Below are 25551 nucleotides of genomic sequence, written 5' to 3' on the forward strand. Positions count from 1 at the left end.
AGGATTACAAAGATAACCTTGGTGATGGAATGCAGGAGCTGTCAAGGGTGGAAAAACAACGTAGTCCTGGAAAGCGTGAGAAAGAAATTGAAAATAACCCCGCCTTCATTCTGTCCAATAAAAGAGCAGGCAAGGGGAAATTCTTGCAGGATTTCAAGATCCTATTATTATACCCTAAAGCAGTGTTTTTTCAATCTTGGCAACTTTAAGATGTGTGGACTTCAATTTCCAGAATTCCCCAGCCAGCATGGAGATTACAGCCATTCCTGTAATCTTTGTAATATCTGTTTCCTGACCTGGCCTATCTCAAGAGGCTGACAATAAGTGAAAAAATGGAGCATAAATAATAGTGTCTCCCTAAGATCCATAGAGGGATCAGTGCTTGTAAATATGTTAATAAGTTATCCAAAAGGGTGAACAGAAAACTGATAATGCAGAATTACTAAAGGCTTACAACAAGATAAAGGCATCGATCACTTAATATGTCAAGTACTATTTATTCAGGCATACAAAATATCCAATGTAAACGAACACGTGTAAGTACTATTTTACAAGCATATGTTTAAATCAGCCCAAAAGTTTAGAACTTATACCAATTTAAAGCCAAACCTAAATAGTAGAAATTTAAAAATCTAGTTTCAGCAATTAAACTTAATTCAGAATGTGTTTTAATACAGAACAGGCATTCCATCTGAATATGAAAGAGTAATATTGTCCAAATTCACTAATTACTCTTTGCATTTGCAATTAGTTAAATCTTATGCTGAGGAGCATTTTTAAAGAAAATGCACTCTAAAATATTTCAGTAAATAAACAAACAGTGGTCAGAGCAATGGAATGCATGAAGATAAAGCACAGTTTGAGAGAAAACATAGTTCTTCTCTCCACCATGTTCTCATTTCTCAAGAGTCATTGTAAACACATTTTCAACACTGCATATTATGTCTGTGGAACATGTAATGAATGGATAGGATCTGAATTAAACCTTGGATTGTAATTCCCCCTCCCAAATTATACGCTTATATTAATAATATTTTCCCAGATTTAACAGCAAATTTAACTAAACAAAATATTGTGTTCCTTTACTTCTTCATAACGTAAGTATATTTTCCTTCTTCAGTACGCAGAAGTTGCTTTAGTCTAGATTATTTTATACCATGTTCCTTTGTATTTAACATTAAAATCTGTAACATAGACACTATAACTAATTCAATCCATGCCCCTATACATCATATAATCTTGTTTGTCAACAGTTTAAATACGTATTTTAAATAGTCCCTGGATGTATCTTTTTTGTATAGATCAATTAAACAGATGAAACAGGAGACAGTAGGCTTTTTTCATATTACAAGGGATTAATGTAACTGTTTTTGGTATGAGATGCCACATATACGGATGTGCAAAACATTTCCTACAAACCATTCTATGCACACAATAATCACTTCTGGATGGTCCATGTCCAAAATAAACATACATGGTTTGTACAGGTGCAGACTCAAGACAAGTGTGTTTGATGCAGCAATGGACCCAAAGCATGCTTGTTCTGGGCAGAGATGTTCCAGTGGCAAAGAAGAGGTAAGGGAAAGGGTTTGGAAGATCAGGGGGAGAGGCAGATGAGCCAATGGGATATGCCATGCTTGAATTCAAGGATGACAGCTAAGGGGAAATAAGGGGCTGGGAGGATCTGTGGACAAGCTGATGCAGAGACCATGCAGAAGAGGGCAGAAGGAATGGAGACAAAATCTGGAGGGGTCCTAGGGATGATTAAGGCAGGGCTGGTAAACTCACCCTCTCTCAACCCCTAGGATCCCTCCAGATTTTGTCTCATCTGAAACTGGGAATAACTAAGATATTCCATTTTTTGGCTCAGGTGGACCACAATCCACCCAAAACAGTTCAGCCAAACTTCTAAGCTACAATGTGCTTCTTTGGTATTCAAAACAAAATACATTTTTTTCTGAAACAGGATTTTTATTGTACTGTATCACAAAATGATACTGGGAAGGAAGAGAGAAAACCAGCAAACTATTTGTTGTGACATCCAGTTTGCTTTCTTCTGTTTCTTGGTCTTTGGGAATCTCTTTCCACACCCTTAACAACTTCTCTGATTTCATTCCACAGTACCTCCAGTTTTCAACCAATGAGATTCAGGACTTTAAAGTAAATTGTGATATTCTCCTTGTGAATGGCTCAAGATCGTATCATGGAAACTGGATGGCTTTGTTTTTCCATTTTCATTTGGAACTTGCACATGAGTTCATGATCTGTTCCAGTCAGCCCAGCCCGTTCAGTCAACCCAGGCCACGTCTTTGCTGTTACAACCAAACTCTTCCACCTCCTTGTACCAAAAATACAGTCCACAAAGTCTAATTGATATTTTTCAGTTATTGATTATACTGTACCCAAATATTTTTATTGCTATATCCTTCAAGACTATGAAAGCAAGGCCATTCCTTCTCTGCTTTTGTGTCCTGGGTAGCGCTGAGTTGAGCTGAAGCAACGATTCAGATGTGTTTTGCACATGTGCATATGCATTTTAACTATACAAATCAGTTGGATCTAATTGGCTCAATTTAGATCATTCAAATCAATACTGATGTCAAAATCAGTCAGCTCATCTCAATTACCCAAATGGAAACAATGATTCACATAGATCCTTCCTAATTGCACTGGGTTATTTTACTGGAGGCATACTCTGAAACTTTCTAATTGACTAGTTTCAATGAGGCTTATATTTCAATTCTTCCCAAGATAAGGCAAAGATCTTATAGTCTGTTCCAATTCTAAACCCATTTCTCGGATAATAGCTCTCTTGATCTGTACATTACAGCTTGTTCTTCCAACCATTGTGCATTCCTACTCAGCCTGGGTTTATATTGTTCTGATAATCCTTGGATGCTGAGAAAACCTTATGAGGTCTTTAGAGGTTCTGAAGCAGATGTTATTTTGAGTTTCTCCAGTTTCATACTTATATGACTTATATGTATTCTGCTTGACACATATTTAACAATAGTATGTTTTCTCTTTCTCACATGTTGTGATACATTTTCCTCTCTTCCCTTTTAATCTGATCTGTCTTTAACATTAGAAATTCTGGAAATATTAAAGGAACGGCAGTGGATAAGACAGAAGGTAAGATTATTTTATGTGCTGATGATACATTATGCCTATGTGAACAATCAGACTAGCGTGAACCATGCAAGGAGTTACAGTGGCACTACTATTGCAGAGGAAGAGCTACAATCACTGGATCTCTGTTCTTCTAAGAAGAGGGAGGGAAAAAACAAAGACACAGAAGGCACAGAAAGGATGCAGGTAGATTGGAAAGCTTGACTGACACAGCCCTGCCCCATATTTTAACCACACCAGTTTGTGCCACCAAAAGACATTGAAGTTGTATACAGCGAATCCTTATTCCAGCATATTAGAAGTACAAGTTATAACAGTTCTTATTTTAAGTATTTTCCTTTTATAAAAACTGGACACAGAAGGACATATTCATCAGGAAAAAGCCAAGCACAAACCTGATCTTGTACAACTTCTTTATGCCTATAGCTTTTAGCCAATCAAGTGTTACGCACACTCCTTGTTCTCTTCTCTCCCAATATGCCTTTTTAAAATTTCATTTCTACCTCTTAACATTCTTATCACGTTTCTACTCTGTTTTCTTATTCCTGTGTTTTCACTTTCTTTCTTATCTGTCCACTTGCCAGAATTGTTTTCTCTATCTGACCAGCTTCTTCAAACTTTCTTCTTGGTAGCAGGCTGATGGTTTTCAGCAATTAAAAGAGGTTCAAGAGATCCAAAGCTTCGCGTGTAGAAAAACAGGTCGGGAAGGGTTTGATGCAGAACTCAAGCAGCATATTCAGAAACTATGAATGATATATTCAGCACAATATATCATAAAACAGAATGTGCAAGGTTGTTTTTCTTTAACCACACAAGAAGCACAATACAAACATCTATACTTCCAGCTGGTTGCTAGGCAATATAGAAGCAGAGCTCCTATTAGTTCTGCACCCAGAATGACCTGCTACTGTATATTCAGAGCTTTAATAAACCAGATCCCAGCTGGTGACCTCCAGGGAATATTACTGTATAGCTATGAGCTAAACTGAGAAGTCAAAAAAGCATCTTGGAAGAATGCAGTGGCAAACCACTTCTGTACTGCACAGATGTGTCCATAGTTACAGGAGTTGAGGCCAACGTAAGGTAGACTTTCCCTTTTTAGTCTATTTGAAAAGACCTGAATCTCAACTTAAAAAAATATTAATGACATTCTGTCTCTGCTGTCAATGTCTCTCTCTTAGAAGCTACTACAGGGATGAAAGAACTTCTGGAAATATATGGCAATGATAAATTTGGTAATAAAACCTTGTCAGCTGGCCTACTCTTCAGTCTTAGTACACCCTGTTCCCAACCTTTTCATTCTGCTGCCTCTTTTCAATTAAGCTGCAACTCACTATTCCACTAAACATGATAATCAAGTTTATCTGATTTGTCATGAGTAATTTTCTAACGATTTCATACTGTTTCATTTACATTACAAATTTAGAACAATTATTATGTGCTCTCCATTCCTTCCCCAGTATAGTTAGAAACAAGTATCCTCTTTTTATAGTTTCTCAGACTATGTAATGGGAACATTCTAGGTATCAAAGATTTTGTTCTTAAAGCCTAGATGAAACTATGGAATTCACTGCCATCCAACATGGTGATACCCACTAATTCAGATGGTTTTAAATGAAGACTACACAAATTCATGGAGGAAGGGGTCTATCATGGCTACTAGACTTGATGACTATACATAACCTTCTGAATCACATGTACCACATCTGAAATGCCATCTTTTGGAGAATTATAACTGAAAGGAACTATCATCCTTCTGTCCATGTGTTTAATTTGCTGGTTGGCCACTGTGTGATATTATAAGCAGTGCCCTGCTGGATCGGACCCGTTGCCCATCTAGTTCAACAGTCTGTTCTCACAGTGGCCAACTAACTGCACAAGGAAACCCACTAGTCTCCCAGCAGATGGCCTTCAGAGGCAGTCACATCACCATCAAGGCTAATAGCCTTTGATCCCCATGGTTTCCATAAATTGGTCCAACATTTTCTTGTAGCCAGCCAACCTGGTAACCAGCATTACATCTCGTGGGAGTGAATTCCAAAATGTCATTACAATTGCAATTACAAAGGCCTGCTCGAATCAGCAGAGCTTGCCTTGTTCTCTTATATTTAAGTCAGTATTTGCTCAGTGTTTACCATTCTATTTTATTTTCTGTTTTGCTGAGAATGCTTTACTTTGGGTTCCTGACTAAGCAGGGATTGGACTTGATGGTCTAAAATGGTCCCTTCCAATTAAAAAAAGGAGAGATGTGGGTTAGATAAGCCTATAATTTGGCAGTTTCACTACCCACTGATATGTCCATATATGGCTATGAACAAAAATATTGATATCGGAAAAACACTGCCAACATGGAGCACCAGTTAGTGCACTGATTTCCTCACTCCTTGTAAAGTATATTAACAATTTATATCTACTCATAAGTAAATCCCATTTACAGGATTATAGTCCAAACTATGTTTGGGTGCATAGTAATTGGAATTTTTTTGCATCAGTGCAATGGACCAGGGAGAACTGGACCTTTGCTACTGTGGAATGAAACCCCTATCATGAATAGATGTTAAAAGATAGTCTGCACAGTAACAATTACAAAGGAAAAAAAAGGTGATACCACTTAACTGCCTCCACTCATACTTCTAGAATTGTTTGTTCTTTTACAATAGGATCTTAAAATGATAAATAAGAGGATTTGTTCAATGAAAGATGCTTCTTTGTGCACAGTAGGGAAATAAAGAAACTGTTCTCAAGCAAAATGAACAATACTGATTTTTATATGTTTACACTGAAATCACAAAGAGCAGTATGTTTGGAAAAGGAAGCACATTTATGCATCACTTAATTATGCTAATAAACTAGGTGAATGAACCAGTGTTATCTTTTATATTCCCAATTATGTCTAAAATGCATTATCATTCAATTTTAATTTGACCAGAAGATATGAGCTAAGAGAAAGGAGGGGAGAGGAAGACTAAAAGGCTAGGAGCATTTTTATTTTCTGTTCTTTGCACTGATACAGAATTGCAAATTCTGATTACAGTATATTATTGACAGTATTATTAGAGCTCATGATACAGAAAACTTGTTTTAGAGCCTAATGCTGATATATCCAAGACAGTCATGCTAGCAATGCTTTATGGCAGACAAGTCAGACGATTCAGTGGCAAGAAACCTAGTGGCCAGACATCACAATCCAGGAACTTTCTGCTAAGAGATCCACCCGAATTTGAAATACACCAGGAAGATTTATAGAAAGATAAAACATTCAACCAATTCAAACTTTTTAATTTACATAACGTATACAGTTTACATACATTGCATAGAGTTTGCACAGTCCAAAGAAGAATTAGGTAAGTATGATCTGTATCTTTGCTAAGAGATTTGGAAGGTTTTGCTCCCAACTCTGATACCTCTATTTGGTAGCATAATTGGGAAAAGAGACTGGGAAACTGAGACTATGTGCTATAAAAATTTCCCCAGGAAACATTTATCGAATACATTTTGCTCACATTAAGAATCCTTCATCTTAATCATCATTCCTATCTAATACCTCAATAGCTTACTTAATACCAAACAAAACTCCAAAAACTCACTTTTCACTTAATTGAAGGCTAATTTTTTTAGATATAATTAGCATGGAAGTTTAGAGAACAAAATGATTAAACAATTTCAGATAAATCAGTTGCCTTTTATTCCAGTGTTCCAAGGAAAACCTGACAAAAAAGTGGGCTACTCATAGATTTGGTATATAGGAGGGACCTTACTAAGCAGTTAGTGCATATAATGAAGTATGTTGGGGGGGGGGGAAACTTCAAGAGTGATACAGATCTAAAGGAAAGGACATTCCATCCCATCCATTTTTAGAGAATGAAGGGCCACTAGGCAGTTGCACCTCTGCCTTCTAGAAAGAACATCGAGACTTGGCAGATAACCGTTTAGTTCTACATATCAACCAGAGAAGCAGCAGCTGCAAGAGGCTGGCTTTGCCCTCTTCCCTGCCAGAAAGAGTACGCTGGCATTGCAGAGCAGAAAGCAAGTGTGGCATTGCCCATCACCCAGAAGAATGGTGATTGTTGGATTGTTTGGGCTTTTAATTACTTTTGTATTATTTCATTCTTTCCTAAGCTGCCTTGAAAATCAATTTATCAAAATAAATAAGTCTCAGAAAGCAACAAACCAACCAGCAAATCAGACACTATTAAAGCATTTTATCAAACACAAAAAAGGTTAATCCAGTAGGCTATGAAAATGTTTGCCAAGGGACATCTAGATGAATCACGCTAGATCTTCTAGAGGCAGAGGTCATACAGACTATCAGTCTTTTTACAGATTTGCTGCCTACATTGCATGTTTTTGAAGAATCCCACAATGACTTAATGTACCGAGAAATACTGTTTTCTCCCTTTCATACTTTATGGCAAGCTATTTTTTTCTCTCAATAAAGTGTTTTTCAACATAGCAAGCTAGTATTTTTCAGGATCTGTTTGCTATCAAGGAAAGTTCTCTGTAACTCTTAAGAGCCAACTTTAGGGATAATTGTCATAACTGCACTGGTTTATATCTCTTTTTTTAGTGAGCATTTTTACGAAATGGAAAAGAAAAAGGGAAAGACATACCAAACAGGCACCAGGATTCATTAAAAAAAACACTTTCATCTTGCCCTTCTCCTGAATTAAAGACAGCAGAATCTTGGTAAATGTCTGAATTCTTGCATGAAATCTTATGAAAACTCTCCAAAATCTCATGATATCTCATGTGAAACTCCAGCAACTTTGAGATTCTGGAAATCTCAGGTGAGATTTTGGGAGGGTTATTTGGTCATTTTTGTGCCTGGATCACTGGGCAAATTATTTTTTGATTTGCTACATTTTTATCCTGGAAAAATAAGATTGGAAAAAGATTGATCCTCTGAAGTCAAAAAATTGTGAGTTGTAAGGCAGACAAGGTGACCCATCTCTCTTTAGAAAGCATGTTGTGTTACTGTGCAGCCCCTCTGTTGTCTCTTCTCTCTTTCTCTTCCCCACCTCTGTCCTGTGTATAAGCTAATGGGGCCTTCTATACATTCAACACCTGTGCAGAAGCATGGAGGATTCTCAAAGGAGGCGGTTAAGAGTTTTGCCCAACAGCCTCCTCTTAGCATTCTCCACCATTTGCAACAGTAGAAACAGACTTCAGAAGCCTCTACCCACATTTTGTAGGTAATAAAGGACTCCAAAAGGATGCAGAGCACCTCCTCTTTCAGTTGCCAAAGCTGCACAGAAGTATTCTTCAACACTTTCAGTCAACTAACGCTGGAGAAGGCTGCCGAGGCAGAGTAGAGTGAAGCAACCCAGCTGCTTCTTTTCATTCTAGGAAGTGAGGAGGCCATGTTGCTTCATGAAGAAGCATTGAGGAATGTTTCACTTCTACTGTTGTCAAAGTGAAGCATCCCCCCCAAAACCTGCACAGTCCTAGTAAGCAGTAAGTTGGATGAACATGCTTTTCTGATTGATTTTCACAGCCTGGAGCTTTTGCTTGAATAGCCATTTGTGTCTCTCGCTCCTTTGGTTGGCAGACATGGCCAGAATTGATAATGACTGATGAACAGAACCAGTGTGTACTGTTCTTCAAAGCTGTAGCCCTAGGACTAGGATCAGTGGCTCATTTATCTGGCAAAGGGAGCAAAGTAGTCTTTCTTCAACAGCTCCTTCTCTGGCTGATGTAAGGAGCCAAGTTGGTCACCCGCTTCCCATGACAATTGCTCTGGAAAGTCAGCAGAAGAAAACTCTTAGTATCCTTGGATGAACAATGGATTATGCTAGACTGTACCACTGTTTGACTCTCCAGCCAACCAGGAAGTGTTCAGATTTACAATACCTCACTATAACTTCATGTACAACTCATATCCTTCCTCTAGGCTGAAGTTTTGCAAACTTGGCGACTTTAAGATATGTGCACTTCAACTGAACTGAAGTCCACACATCTTAAAGTTGTCAAGTTTGAAAAACCCTGCTCTAGACCTTCATGAATAATACCATTCTTTTTTAATAAATTGCAAACCTGAAGGAAGAGATTATTCTGTGATGAATGAAAGGAACTCTTGGAGACAATTGTTAGTTTGAAAAATGTGAAATAAAAATATAATAAACTTATTTATGTGAGCAATTACTATGGATCAACATCAAGCCAGTTTGACAAATCAAAATCAGCTGCTTTGGAAGAAGCCCCAAAGTTATGTTAATGGGGTTTAAGTAGGTTGCATTCAGAAGTAACTCAAAATGCTTCTCTCTCCAAAGAAAATACTCCACTATCAATAAGAGCCAATATCAGTAAGAATTGATTAGCAAGGCCAGCATTATTTTTAATAACTTCCCAAACAATTTGGCTTGAGGCAGAATCTTAACTTCACCAATTGATCTAATTGGACCCTTCTAGCTCTACCTAATGTTGACACAGCATATAAAAGGATGGTACAATCAAAAGGCATAAATGAGATTGTGTCAGTAGCCATAGCTTCAATTTTTTTCCAAAAGGATGGAACTGCTTGAATTTTCTATCCAACAAGAGTTCATGGTGAAATTTTCTTTTGAACAAGAAAGCTTCCTTGACATCATCTGAAATGTCTAAAACATTTTTTTTAAAACAAAAAACTAAAACTAAAATCCTGCTAAAATTAGCTTGAAGAAATTCTTTTCATGCCATAGACTTTGTAGCTAAAAAAAAAAAATCCTAAAAACCCAAACATCCATCTCTGATTCAGGTCCAACTTCTATCTTCTATTCTTCCTCAGCAATACAATTACTCATAATTAAATTATATAATAAAATAATAGTCAATTTTGTTTCCTTTCACATTCCAACTTTTTAAAAAAAAAAAAGTAAAAAGCAGGAAACTCTTGAAAGCAGATACTTGATTCTTCAACACCTGCTAGAGCTATTACGCTTAAAAATTCATTAATGTTTCTTGAGCCAGGAACAAATGCTCAGATTTCTATTTTAAACATTCCCAGAAGATTTCACTGAGCTATTTCTAAACCTGCAACTCAGTGAAGACTACACATTTACTGTTTGGGAAGCTTTCTTGTACCTTTCAATCAGCTTTATAGTTCATATTGGATTTCAGTAAGCCACTGACCAAGTCCAATAAAGTAACACAAGATGAAATCAGAATAGCATCTGATACGGCCACACTGGTTGCATCATAGGATTTTACTATCTTTTGGCACTTACTTAAAGCAGTGTATTCCAATGATTCCAAAACTGGTTCGCATCTCTATGAGTACCCCATATTATACGGGCCCAGCCTGTGATCCATCAAGCAGACCATAGCTTAGCAACTATGTTAGGTATCTCACTGGAGACCTGGTAACCATCCTATTTTGCTGCTGTCATTGGGCTTGGACTGGTCCTTTCCTTTCTTTCCATTCACACTCCTCTTGCCTGTTCCTTTTAGGGGGCATGATCCACAGGGATTTGAAACATCTCCCCTTTCTCACCTTGTTTTCTTTCTTTCTTGATAGCCTCCTGAACTCAACTATTTGACATTTCTTAACTACTTAATTACTTTAAAGATGGGTCAGAAGCTACAATTGGTGGGGAATGCAGTGGCCAGATTATCGAACCTATGACTGCACTACAACATCTACTTTTTGGTGACTGAACTGGTTGCCTGTAGGCTTCCATGCCCAATTCACACTGCTAGTTATTACTATAAATCCAAACAGGGCACAGTGCCATACCCAAATGATTTTTCCCACCCTATGAGGTCATCCAGAGAAAAACTGCTTAAGGACCTTCAGTATCCTCTCGAGAGGGGAGGAAAGGGTGGTCCAGAAGGTGACCCTTGATACACTTCCCAGAAATACTCCTGGTCTCCATGTTCCTGGTGTTCTGAAAGAAAATGAAGGCTCTTCTTGTTCAGTGGGCATTGAATCACTACTCCAGCAATGACCAGACAAACATTTAGCATTGTTCTGATGGCATTATAATGTGGGGGTGAGGTTTATGGTTTGGGAATGTTTTGATTTTATGTTGATGTTTTCATTTTGTAAACCATCCAAAATGTATCCAAATTTATTTATTTATTTATTTTATGAATTTATTCACTGCCCATCTCTCCCCTACGGGGGGACTCTGGGCAGCTTACAATAAATGGGCAATATTAAAACATTATTTAATAATATAAAAAATAAAACAACCATTAATGAGAAAATAAAGATTCTCACAAATCAAGCTTGACCCCTGAACATTTAATGGAGTTTTCTTGGCAACAGCATGGAAGTGCTTTGCCAATAGCTTCTTTTTCAACCTCCTAGTCTAGTTTACATCTTAACCAGATCTGACTCTGTTTAGCTTTCTGAGATCAGCCAACACTAGCTAGATGTTGCCACCCAGCGAGGCATTAATGAGAAGATTCTTCCATTTCTCAAGCTTTTTGGAAACAACAGGAGATACAGGGGAGACAATATTGACAACATTTACTAATTCTTACACATCAATTATTACCCAGAATGAAAAGAAAGAGATCACTATTTTTTTCTAACTGCATCATAGATTCCTAATTACGATGTTTCACTGTACTGTTTTGGCCATTCACAAAAGATTTTAAAAATTATATTTACTTACAGTATTCCCTTTGGAAGAATTAGCTTTCTGCTCACAGATAGCAAATGCTGCCTGAGGTTAAAGTGTTGTTGGTCCAACATGTCTGAAGGAGGTAATTTAGAATATTATTATTTTTTTAGAGATTAATAAGTGTATGATAGAAACCACTTCAAGATACAGGTAGGCAAATTAGCAAGATACAAATTTTTAACTAAGTAAAATAAAACAAAAATTAATGTTAAAAATGCCCACCAACTTCTTCCCATAGCATGCTACACTATGTAGAATTTGGCTTGTTTCCTATTTGCATATTATAACAATTATTCCTACTTAAACATTTTGAATAACTGAATCACAGAGATGCCATTTGGACCACCAAGTCCAACCCACTGCTCTGAACAGAAATTAAATTAAAGTATCCATGCCATATGGCTCTCTAGCCTCTGTTTGAGCCTGAGCAAGATATTATCATATGGAGACACATCAAACCATCCTACTTTCTGAATGTTCATCAGCACTGAACGGGCCCCAAAGGTCTGCTGGGAACTAAAATAGCAATTTTATAAAAACTTGCAGCAAACCCCACCCCAACATTTCTTTAGTGTGGAAAAAAAAGAGAACATGCTTCTGACTGAAATGTGCACTACTCTCAGGAATCCATCCTTTCTTCTTGTGCCCTTCCTACATAAAGCCAGCCAACATACTCATCAAACATATGGCTACAGGTGGTCTACAAAATTTGATTTTGTAGACCATCAGCTTGGGCTAGCAGAGAAATTTGTCTGAATGTAAATTTATTCACCTTTGCATTTTCAACTTAATACATAAACCAACATCTAGTATTGAAATCTGGACTGTTCTACGTTTTGCAGTTGGCAGTTTAATTCATCAATTTTAAAAAGTCTATACTGTAAGGTCTATATGAAATACATATACTCATGAACATGTTAAAAATATATTTGGGGACACTGCAAAAACTCTGTATATTAAGCAGTCAATGACTAGTCCATAAAACACCTAAAACTGATCCTGAATAATCGATTAGGTAAACAGATCAGTGAAACAAACTGCTGCACATTTTACATATAACATGACGAAATTTGACCATACATAAGGAAATGCAATTGTTTGAATCTGAAAGTTTAAGTTTTAAGTAAATCTGGTCAAAGTGACCAGGATATTTAATGCAAGTATCATTAGTAAAATGGACAGTATAATAAAACATATTTGGTGGTTTCAATGACTCTTTCACCACATGGGCAAGGCTGAATTTAAATGTGATGCCTTTGTATCTCCCCTCTAAGACCGTTGATGGAAGCATGCTGAACTGTGTCACGGTTAAGGCCATTCTTAGTTTGGGAACAGTAATTTGGTTAAGATATCTGGCTGGTCTATAAGGGGTAGGAGGGCTGCTTAAAAAGACCTATTTGGAGAGGTACATCAGGTCTGTTTGAATGTCAGTGTCCTTGAGGCATTGCTTGATTGCCTCTGCTGTCCATTCTTGCCCTAGCATGCACATTTGAATTAAGGAAAAACCCAGAAATTCCAGTTTTTCCTACATCGCCCTGGCCCAAGAGGAAACAAATTTATCAGAAAGAACCCAGAGTTAGACCTGCTGGTGTCAGCCTTGTGAGGTAGTCCAGACAAGCAGCACACCCAGGAGTCCTAGCTCTATATATTTATTGTAAGGTTACATTAACAGAATCTTGCAAGTCTGAAAGTACATTCCTCCCCTCACTTTTACTCTCTGGAAAACTGAGGGTCCCTTCTGAGATGCTTTCTCCACTCCTCCTCCTTTGGACTCAAATTGCATTTATCAGGCTGTTGTGTAGGCTGCGGCTTTTCTTCCTGTCTCCCAGGGTCATTCCCACATACCATTACAGCTGGGGAGACAAGCAGTTTAGTCCAACATGTAAAAATGTGCATCCAGGCACTGGATTCAATATAACAAAGCAACTAACAAACCAAAGGGAGAAATTGAGAGAAACTTATTTGCCCATTCCTACCACTAGCCGCAATCCAAGCTGAAGAGGTGGGAGGCTTACAAAGCTTATTTTTCCACTCGCTGAAACTATCTAAGCCAAGGTTAAGCAACTTTTTTTGAATCAGTGAGCCCACTGAAAATTCTGAGCACATGTTGTGGCACTCATTACAAATGGCTGCAATAAAGAAGTTTATACATTTATAAATGACTGCCATCATAGGCAGCTCGCAAATCATCCATTTATCAGAAATAAAATTTGCAAAGTTACTTCCCGCAACTTTTAAGTACCATAAACAAAAATTATGACCATTTATTTTCCATGACTTTGATTACGATGTTCATCATTCAGGTAACACTAATTTAGCATTCAGTGTTATATTCAGTATTATGTTTCTACATGGTCCAGGTGCATATAGTAAAATATTCAAAAGCAAGACATAGCTGATGTTTAAATTTTGTTTAAATGCACAGCTTATCATTCTTGGCTTTCATGCCAACACACAGTAATAAGCCAAATCAAATATGATAGCAACAAACATTATACACATATCCCATTAAAAAAAAAATGGTACATATAATTTAGTTAAGACTTCAGTACAATAACATGTTTTTCATTGTAAATATTTGGGCAGTAAGGTTTTAATCCTAGAATATGTTCAAAATTTTGACAGTTGCCTAATATTGATTATTTTAAGATGTTTAAATTATTTTTGGCTCCATATTTGTACATTAGTCATAAAAATGTTATGGAAATATAATTAGAAACTAGAGTTCAAGCACTATGGGATATAGCATTTCCCAAAGGAAGCCTTCTAAAGAAATATCTTTTATTAAAATAGAAGTCAAAATCCTGAAGTTAGAGAGGGGAAAATGTCTTTCAAAATTTCTTTCCTCTGTGTGTGTAGATATGTGTACATGTTACTTCTTTTCTTCATACTTAGGTTAAATATAATTTTTGTATTTAACCACAAATACTTTGTTTTGTTCTGTTCTGTTTTCTCAAGAGACATTCACTCTGGTGTTTGCTACCAGTACAACTCTGTGATAATGCGGGGAATATTAACTTTCATTCCAATATTAGGAACTAGGGGTTATTGCTATTGTACTATTAAAATCTCTCTACGTTTTTTTTTTTCTCCTGCAGTGGTTGCTAACTTCTTATGCATAATCCAGACCACAATATTTCTGCTAGTGGGTACATTGCAAAATGGAAAAAATGTTGTAGTCCCTTCATCCATTCCCCCAAGAACACCTACAGTAGCAACATCAAAAGTTGGGTCAATAGTAATTCTGCCAAAGCCACATAGTAAGATGGTATCTATGGAATCACTACCACAAAATAAATGCTGAAATACCCATAGTTTAGTCTATTTATTTATTCAGGAAACACACACCAGCTCTTAGCAAACATATATATATAAACATTAAAGCATTAAACACTAAAGCAAGTAAAGAACATACAGTATCCACAAAACAAACAAAAGTACAATCAACTGTTCTAAACAATTTCGATTCTGGAAAAGTATGATTCTTTAAATTTGCCATGAAAAAAGAGGGGACAATGCTGTTTCCTTCCTTCCTTCCTTTTTGTTTATCATATTTCTTCACCGCCCATCTCGTGTAACGACAGCTCTGGGCAGTTTACAAGTGAATAAAAAGAATAAAATATTAATTATAAAATATAAATATACATAAATATAATATAAAATATAAAATCCAAGACGGTCTTAGTAAGATTTTCCGGGGCCACATCAAGGTACCAACCACCCCCATAATCAACTATCCCCCCTCTTGCCCCAAGTGAGGTGGCATAGCCAAGTCTTAACTCCCTTTCTGAAGGCTGGGAGAGTGGGGGCCTGCCTCACCTCTGGGGGTAAATTATTCCAAAGAGCGGGGGCCACAGCAGAAAAGGCCGTCTTCCTGGAGCCCACCAGAAGGCATTCTATTACAGACAGGGTCCGTAACATGCCCTCTTTGCCTGACTGGGTGGGATGGGTCGATGTAATGAGGGTGAGGTGGTCCCTCAGGTAACCTGGACCCATGCCATGTAGGGCTTTAAAGGTGACAACCAACACCTTGAATTGGACCCAGAAGCACACCAGCAACAAATGCAGCTTGCGCAGCAAAGGTGTTATATGTACCGTCTTTGGGGCTCCTAAAACTGCTCGTGCGGCCGCATTCTGAATCAGCTGTAGCTTCCAAATACTCTTCAAGGGTAGCCCCATGTAGAGCGCGTTGTAGTATTCTATGTGGGAAATGACTAGGGCATGAGTGACTGCTCAGAGGGCCTCCCAATCCAGGAAGGGGCATAGCTGGCGTACAACACGAAGTTGTCCAAAGGCTCCCCTGGCCATGGCTGCCACCTGCTCTTCAAGCAGGAGTCATGAATCCAGGAGGATCCCCAGGTTACGCACAGGGTCTGTCTGGGGCACTGCAACCCCATCCAAGACCAAAGATGGTAAATTTCTGGATGATAAGGAGTCCCCAACCCAAGCCACTCTGTCTTACCAGGATTCAGCTTATTTAATATTTTTATTTTTGTAACAAAAGTTATCTAAAAAAAACTTTAAAAAATTAAAAGTACTAACTGAAAATACAAACTCAGAAGGAAAAGAAAAAAAATCACTCATATTTTACGCTCATCAACAGTCACTAGTTTATGAATGAATTCACTATTATAATAGGAACAATGCAAGATATTATTGTAAGATATCACAGAACCTTTGCCATAGTAACACAGGGGCAACACCAATTTCATAAATTCCCACTTCTGTCTAGTGCAACATTGGAAACCTACACCCTTCCAGATATAGCTCAGCTTGTCTCAAGCACGGAAAGGCTGACCCTCGTTCTTTGCAATTACTCAGCTTCGAGAATGGAGTAAGGCTCTCAGGTACACAAGACGTATGAGTGCTATCCCGCCAGTTCAGGTGGGAGACGAGAGGCATTAAGGCCCTCTGGGATGCTGCAGGGAGGACAAAATAGATTGAAAATAACTCTTTCATTCAGATAAGGACCAGACTATCGGTTCTTGCAGAGCTCCAGATAATTACCTGTGGAAGTGGTTCCCCCCTTCTTAACATGGATTTAGATTTAAACTCCCCTATCTGGCAGATCCCTGTCTGCATTTCCTATGATCCTAGCATTCATAACTGGATATTGGAATAAGGAGGACAGTAAATGCCCCAGATATCTAAGATTATTGAAGTGATCAAGCAATTAGAAAACTGTAATATTTTGCACTGGGAGTACTGGGAGTTTCCTCTTTTCTCAACTGATATTACTCTAATCCTGCAAAAGGTGGGTGGAGATATTTCTTCCCATTTCAGCAGCTTCCTAAACTTCTGCCATTTTGTTCTTATGGCTGCCATGTCTCAGCCCATCTCCTTAGCCTTTTGACTCAAGAAAACAAAAAGAAAACCCTTCCTTCCTATCCTGGGTGGGTCAAAGAAAATTTGCTTTGATGCAAAATGCCCTGCGCAAAATGGTTCTTGCAACCCAATGAGTACATGGGTATTACTTGTAGAGACTCACCTTCCTTTGTTTCTGGGTATTGTGCTAAAAAACTGGCAACTTTGAGAAACATCATCTGGCACACTGGCTATATGATTATGTCAAGGTGCATAATAGTGGCATCAACTTGTCATCATGAGTTTTCTTGCTCCTCACATGTGTGGATGACCTGAGGTTCCACTGCCAGCGTGGTTGCTAAATGATATGAAGGCACTGTTGCGTTTTCTAGAATACTACAGACAGATCTATTGTTTTCTCATGAGCAAGCAAGATATGCATGATTGTCCATAGAATATGTTTCTCTCCTCAAGTGCAATATGAATATATAACTGCTCTGGTCTGCAGCAAGAATGCAATCCTACTGAAATGCTGGAATGAGTAAAAACAGCAAAGAAACTCAGACCTTTCCAGAATAATCTCTCAAAGAAAGGAATGCAAAAAATATTCTTTGCTAACATTTTTGCACCTGAGGTTCCTAAAGATTCAGAAGTTATGATCAAATGTGCATTCACCAATATGTATTATTACCCATAGGGTTGATTTCTAGATCAAACCCTGGTTTTACAAATGGTGTATGGAGCCCCCACTGTTATTTAATAATTGGATTGGGGGGGGGTTGGAGGGAGAAGATGCAATTTTGGAAAAGTATGAATTCTTTTTCATACAGCCCACTTTTCTTTACCAAATGTAACTTTCTTTATATTGTTTACAGCAGTTTAGTTACACATGTGGAGAAGAAAAATGCAATATTTCTAACTAAGTAGAGCAAAGTTCTCACCTTTTGAGGTAGTGAGCACATGGGATATTTTGAGCCCATGGATGGAACTCAAACAAAATGGCTGCTGTGGCAAAAGATTCCCAATCAGAAAATGGCTGTCAAATGGGTATGGCCATCACAAAAAATCCACTTATTGCTCCTTGTCATAGTCTCTAGCCTCCAAGGACACTATTTAACCAAACCTCCACTTACCTCTATCTTTTCTGGGCAGGTGGGCAAAATATAAACAAAGCAGTTACAATTGAAAACTAGTATTTTTATTTTTTATTAATGTCTGTAGCAATGTTTCTCAACTTTGGCAACTTTTAAGATGTGTGGACTTCAACTCCTAGAATTTCCCAGCCACACTACAGAGTGTGACTCGGTTCACACATCATGCCAAGCCATAATCAGTTGTTTTTTTCACTTTCATTTAGAATGGGGCATTTGGGAGCCTTTGTGAAACTGCTGGATGGGGAATTCTGGGAGTTGAAGTCCACACATGTTAAAGTTGCCGAGGCTGAGAAACGCTGCTGTAGGGAGTTTGACCAATAGAAATTGAGTGAGTCCCTTGCAATTCCAGATGTTTGCATCTGTGAAGAGGACACAGCTTCTTGTTATAGCCTGCACTGGTGTTGGGTCATTCAGTACAGATGTCTTTTCCATGCCCACCCCTTGAGCAACCATCACTGCAGAAGCAAACAAGACATAATTGCATGCTCTAGAGGCCAACTCTGCCCACCACTGAACAATGCTATGGCAGCAGCTTAAAAAAATTTCAATCTAATCATGCACCCAGGAATCGCTTCACTTCTGTCTTTAACTTATCACAACTGGATCACTGCTGCTTCTTTTATCTGACATAGTAAAAATGGCAAGGCACAAGGTACAACTGTAGCTACTCATGAATCATTACAGAAACTGTAAATACTGTACATTTGGTGTTGTCAGAACTGCAACGTGATTACACATACACAAATTTAAGAGTGCAATGGAGAGGAACAGTTATCTTGCACTGCAGCTGCACAATGAGCTTTTGCCCCAAAGTTTTGTTTAAGAAAATGAGGGTAGAATCCCCTCCCCCAACTCAGGTTATCTTTAAATCAATGCTTGATTCCTTTCACCACTAGACACTTTTCTTTTATTAATCCAAAAACACATGTATCATTAGGCTAAACTTAGTGACTCCAATGCCAAAAATACACAAAACCCTTTGAGCTGATTGATACAGAAAGTTGGGTTTTAATAGCCTGTGTTTCACCGCTAAGACAATACATCTATAGTTTTAATAATTAAAACTATATTGTAATACCAATTGCAATATTTAAAAAACGTCTACCGTATTTTTGATTAGTTAGTTTTATTTTACTTAAGCCAATATATTAAGTAGGAGATCCTAGTATTTTACTGATAAGCAATCATCAGGTATTAAATTATTGGAAGACTTCTTAAAAGGCTCAGGAATGCAACACAAATTAGTAGGAAACAGTAACTTGCTTCAATAAGTTGACCAGAAACAAAGTATTTATTCCCCTTCCTAGACATCAAATGTACAAGTACTCAAATCAAGATAAATTATTTGCAATTCTTTTTTCAAACTTTGTATACCTGGCAAGTTTCAAACCCATTCTTTTCACTCATTAAATAGGCATGTTTTCAAGGAGATATTTTAAAAACAGTATGCAGGCCTGAAGGAAATGTCAAAGACATGCTGTTCTTTTAAAAAATATGTGATTATTGCACTTAATTGCTCCTACATTTCTACTTAGAGAAAGGAAGAATAGCACCATTATTCTAATTAAACAATCATTTCCCACTCTGTTACATACAAGGCATCCATACTAACTCTCATTCAAATACAGCTCAGTGAATTATTATTTATTGGTTTGTTTATTTAAATTTATGGGCTGCCCAACTCCAGTGGACTCTGGAATTCTGCAAGATGCAGTCTATTTTTTTATCAGGGTAGGTAGGTAGGTAGGTGGTAGAGGAAGGAAGGAAGGAAGGAAGGAAGGAAGGAAGGAAGGAAGGAAGGAAGGAAGGAGCGAGCGAGCAGTATTCTTATTTTTCAACTGGGAATAATATAGTTCAGATGAGATCCTTTTTTTTTTCCAGTACTGCAAGTCATTTTTCCTCCAGAAGAAAAGTTGAGATGCAAAGCTGTAAGTGGAGTGGGCCAAATGGAAAGGTAGCTGAAAATGCACTACTTTTGATCTATTCTATTGGCATAACTCAGATTTGGAACAGTCTGTTTCTGACTCCCTTTCTTCTTCTTACTACCTGCAACATGCCTCGCTGCAAAAACAAAAAGATTCGTTTGTAAGACAAACTAATTTAACACCAGGAAAGCCAGACTTCTTATTAACTTCTTCTCGGCAATCAGAGACGCCGGTAGCTTCTCACAACTCGCCTCGGCTTGGAAGTCCGCTCCCAGTTCAATGGGGCTTCAGTCCAAGTCCGCGAGTGGAGCATCGGGACCCCCACCCGAGATGCAACTCGAAACTCCTCTGGAAGTAAATGCCATTTCAAATGCTCCCAAATTTCATCCGTCGGGAATCCCGCACGGCTCGCAGCGAGAAAGAGGGAAGAGGCCAAAAGTGTTCTTTAATCGGATCAAGCAACCAATTAAGGTGCCTCTTTAAACCTGGCCGAAGGGGAAGGGAGGGAGACCGAAGCCGCGTTTCGTGCACTCCAGTCCCCGACACTTTCTCCCAAGCCGGCCGAGAGCGTCCCGCCCAGTCTCGGCGGCCGCCTGGCATTTCCCTCGCCCGCCTTTAACTTTTATTCCCCGCCGCTGCTCGCGTTCAGCTCGGTGGAGGAACTGCGCCGCATCTGCCGGACCGGGGGACCCCAGCTCGCCCTCTGCCCCGGAGGGAAAGTTGTAACGCGCCCCACACGAGCACACGCGAGGCAGGAGAAGGGAGCCACCGAGGCGGGAATGGCGCGATGCCACCGCAGGCAAAAAGCAAAGCAAAGCAAAGCATCCAAAGCAGGGGGCATGCCTAGCCGCAGCCCTTCCCGGAGCCTTTACCTCGCACCGCAGAAACGCAATTCTTCTCTAATGCGCCATGCTCCGGTGGCTCTGCGGAGGAAGCGCGGCGGCGGCGGCGGCAGGGAGCGAGCGAGCAGCCCCAGACCCAGCAGATTCTCACACACGGCTTCGGCTCTGCCGGAGACTCCAGCCACACCGCCTGCCTCCGGCTGACGTCAATGTCACTGTCACATGGCTCGCTGCGAACCCAAAGAGCATTGGTCGTCGTAGCAACCGCAGCCCGGCGCTCTGAGATAATTTCGAGAGGTCATTTGTCAGACCCGCGTGTGCACGTTAGGAGAGCGGTCGGGGCTGACCTGGGTCCCTCGAGCTGCGGAAGATGGGGAGGGGGGGCAGGGGAAGGGGTGAAAGGGAGGAAGGAGGCGAGGCGGTGAAGTAACTAACATCCGCATGGATAACTCCGACCTTCCCACCTTTTTTGGGTTCTGCAAAGGTGGGGAGCAGAAATGTTGCTCGGCGCCCCCACTTCTTAATTTCTTCTCGAGGCTTTCCCGAGTTAGGGTGATTTTTACCGCTTCCTTCCCTCCCTGTGCTTTTTTGTTTGCTTGCTTGCTTTTGTCAATGGGCTAGTGAAGGGGAAGCGCCAAAAAATCCTGAATTAAGCCTTTGGCATTATATTTTAATTGATTATTTTTACTGTCATGATCCATCAGTTCAACTATTCAGCAATATATTATGCTCCATGTGGATTAATTGCCTCTTTGCTTCTAAAAAAATCTGCACAAACCAGATTTCCTGGCTGGTTTTTTTAACACAAACATTCATAACTATTTATTGTTATTGGATCTTTATCAGCTACCTTTCCTGACTAATGTTGGACTTTATTTAAAAAATCTAGAAATAAAAGCCAATAAATACTGTAATAAAATTTCAAAGTACAAAAATACAAGAAAGCTCATAGTATACTAGTTCATAGAACCACACTTCCCAAATAACTACAGTAAAATGAGGGTACTACTGAGAAAGGCCTGTCTCTGGTCTTCACCAGTTTGAATTTAAAGAAAGGAAAACAAAAAGGGAGTAAACTTCTGATCAGACCAAAAGTCTCATTAACCTATGCAAAATGCCTGCTGTTTGCCATAGTGACCATCAGATGCACCTAGAAGTCCACAAACAAGGAGCTAAGTCAATAGGCTTATCATTTGCCACATATCATCTGATACTACTTCATGCTGCTTTTTTTCTTGCTGGGAAATCCTTGTGAGGTCCAGCAGCCAGATGTGTAGACTATTTAGCTGTGACAAGTCATGTTGCCTGGGGTGCACCACGAGGAGGCTAGTCTACGTTGCACTGAGTTGGGCTGAGAGAAAGTGACTGGCTCAAGGTTAGCCAGCCAGTTTTCATGCATACGGCGGGACTAGAACTCCCAGACTCCTGGTTTCTAGCCCAGAACCTTAACCACTAGACCAAACTGGCTCTCTATTTCACAGATGAGATATGATAAAAAGAATTATCTATATGATCAATGAAAGGGCAGACTGACATCTGATTTAAAGTGGTGAGTTGTGGATACTGAATTCTTGCCCATGTTTGAACTGGGTAATTCTCAACAGAGACATAAGGAAAGGAATATTTAAATAATTTGATCACATTTCCCTTAGACTTCTTAGTTTATGTTTATATATTTTCAAGAAGATTTTTCTTTCTATTCCTACATTATTTTAATCATTTTATTAATATATATTATGTGGGTTTGATATAGTCAAATGTATTTAAAGTGGTATCTGTACAGGAATTCTTATGTTTAAGAAAGAAACATTCAAAAAATCTCATTTGTCTGATTCTGGAAAATATGAAAGATATCACATTCCATAAGAATTAACTAAAAATACTTATTTTTAGAAGGAAGCTGTTTGTCAACTTTATTGGGTGTCTTTGTTTAAATGGGAGAAAACTTTAACCTCTGCCCAGTTTCTCCATTCATATTATTAACCTTAATAATTACCAATCAAAGAGAATATTTGTAGCTTAGGGTTGAACTGTGGAGTCCTTGGTGCTCTCTGAGCCTTGTTTTCTTGCAGACCTTTCATTGCCAGACAAGGCAGCATCTTCAATTTTCACACTGAAGATGTTGCCTAGTCTGGCAATGAAACATCTGCAAGAAAACAAGGCTCAGAGAGCACCAAGGACTCCACACCTTAATAATTAAAAAATAAAGTGTATTTAGATATTAATTCAATGTAGATTTTTAGAAAAGTTTCACACCACTGCTGGAAAAGTGGTTAGTAAAAAAAAAAATAGCAAGGTTTTCTTAGCTATAGGTCACAGACCATAAAAATTCTCCCTGGCATAACTGTGATGTCAAGAAAATGATGAAACGTACAGCCTTTCATACCTGCATCATGATGCACATCAAGAAGACCTGTGGTTTTTTATTCATTATAATAAATTCACTGTTAAAAGAAAGGATCATCTTGAATGTTTTCTTTTTCATATCTTGTTACTGGATCAAAACAACCTGTGGAGTACAGGTGACAATTTTTCAGAATTACTTGCATGTTTTCATCAATTAATTAAGTAAAACTGCCATAAGTTAATCTACTGGTTCTGATTAAATCTCACACTGCTTTAAATATCTGTGTTTACCCACAGATGAGACCAACCGGTTCATACTTTGTTGCTTTTGTGTATTTTGTAGGAAAAAAAAAATCAGATTTCAATTTCCAAATGCCATTAAATTATGGGCTGCCTTAGCCTCCATATAATAAACATGTTCCTGCCTTGTAGCACTTTCGAAGTAGATAAGGAACCTGTAACTGAAAAAAAGATAGACACACTCAAGCTGAACTTAACTCTTGCTTTCTTAGCAAGCAACAGCATGGAAATAGTTTGTCACTGCCTCCTTCTGGGGTACTTTTTTGACTTCATAATTTAGCTTATCCTCAGGGTTCCCTGGTGGTTTCTCATCCAAGTACTATCAGCCCTAATTCAGGTTAGGTTCTAAGCTTAGCCACGGTCAACTGGGTTCTGCCACTTGCTCAAAACTAAATACCTTCCATTAATAAAAAAAGATGCTAACAGAAGTTAGGAGGAATATAGCTCTAGCTTTTAATGTTATAATTTTTCATGTAAAGATATTTTTAAATAATTCTAATCACTACTGCCATCAATGTGAAGTGATACAGCCTGGGTTTTACTGTCTAACTAGCTGGTTTTGTCAAGTCAGACCATCCATTCCTCACTTTTTATTTCTCTGGAAGAAAAGAAAAGCAATTGATGGTGAAGAACATCACCTGAATTCAACTTTCCCAACCTGGGTATCCTATGGTTGAGTGGACTTCAACTCCCAAGTTCTCAGGAATGGCCATGATGGGTGGAGAATTCTGGAATAGCCCATGCATCTGGAAGTTGTTAACATTCAGGAAGCCTGCTTTAGATTTGGGTCTTTTGGTTCCCCTCTTTTTCAAAGGCAAATATATCTTACTTTAGCTGGCAACCCAGTCTTACTGCCTTTGGTTACCATCCTATTCATTTAGATAAGAAAGGCTGTAGGCCTCTGCCCCAATTTCAGTCCCATTAGAAGTATGTAACTGAATACGTACATTTTCATTCTATAAAATAGCAAAGCATTTTGTAATCAGCCATAAAAGTAGTGATTAAAATAATACTACTTACATTTTTGAATGTTTTATACCCAAAGCCTAAGGTACAATTTTCTTCAGCGACATATTTTTAAAATGGCATTATTGGATTTGTTCCCCTAAATCAAGAAGAAAGACAGGGAGATGAATTTAATGGAATGTAGTCAATTTGGGTGTTGTAATATGGTGGTAAAAATAAGAGTATCCTTGTTGAAGAAAACACATTTTTTGTTATTGAAAAAGGTAAAAAGGCATTTTGACTAATGAAAGCTCTTGAACAAAAGATGTAAAATAATTCACAGTTTTCCATTGACTGCATTATTGGAGAGCAAAAGAATGATTGTTTAAGACAAGTCAAGTGGAAGGTAATTCTCTAGTGAATACAGCATTATGAGAAAAATCTCAAGCTCTCCCTTTTATTTTCCACCTTTACTACCATTAATTTCAGTTCCCAGGAAGAAAACTATAATCATCCCATTCTCCCAAATCAGTAATTTATATTTACAGTTATCATATGGTTTGTTGTAGCCAAATTGCTTTTGGAAACAGTGGTGTCTGTTATGAGTAAAAAAATTAAAAACAAATGGGTCCTGTCACCAAAAGTTGCAGTGAATCCTCACATATGAATAGGTATGGTCCTGTTCAAGGCAGAGCTGCAAAAGAAATTAATCATGTGATCTGGATACTTAGCAACTGGCTCACCCTTACAAGGGTTGCAGCATCAGTCGTAGCATCCCACAATTACGTGATTGCCATTTGAGACCTTTCCTGCCAGCTTCCCACAAGCAAAGTCAATGGGGAAGTGTAATAGTATGTTGGAATGACCTTGAGAGGTGAGGGGAAGAGATGCTGCCTAGGAAATGATCAGATAAAAGGAGGAAGAGCCCACAGCTGCATAACAGGCAGAGAAAGAAACTTAGGAAGGATCCATCCTAATTTATCAGGTTGTAAAAAGAGAC

The 25551-nt window shown here is 38.5% G+C and overlaps 1 protein-coding gene across 1 annotated transcript in view; it reads right to left on the reverse strand.

The window, feature by feature from the left end:
- Positions 1-21141, reverse strand: part of NCALD (neurocalcin delta) — a 59920-nt gene extending 38779 nt beyond the window's left edge. Inside the window, exon 1 of the mRNA XM_063299558.1 lies at positions 20991-21141. The gene's annotated coding sequence lies outside the window, so the exon portion shown is untranslated. The remainder of the gene's footprint in view (positions 1-20990) is intronic.
- Between the last annotated feature and the right edge of the window lie 4410 nt (positions 21142-25551).

The sequence above is a fragment of the Candoia aspera genome, chromosome 3, assembly GCF_035149785.1.
Source record: "Candoia aspera isolate rCanAsp1 chromosome 3, rCanAsp1.hap2, whole genome shotgun sequence".
Classification (NCBI taxonomy): domain Eukaryota; kingdom Metazoa; phylum Chordata; class Lepidosauria; order Squamata; family Boidae; genus Candoia; species Candoia aspera.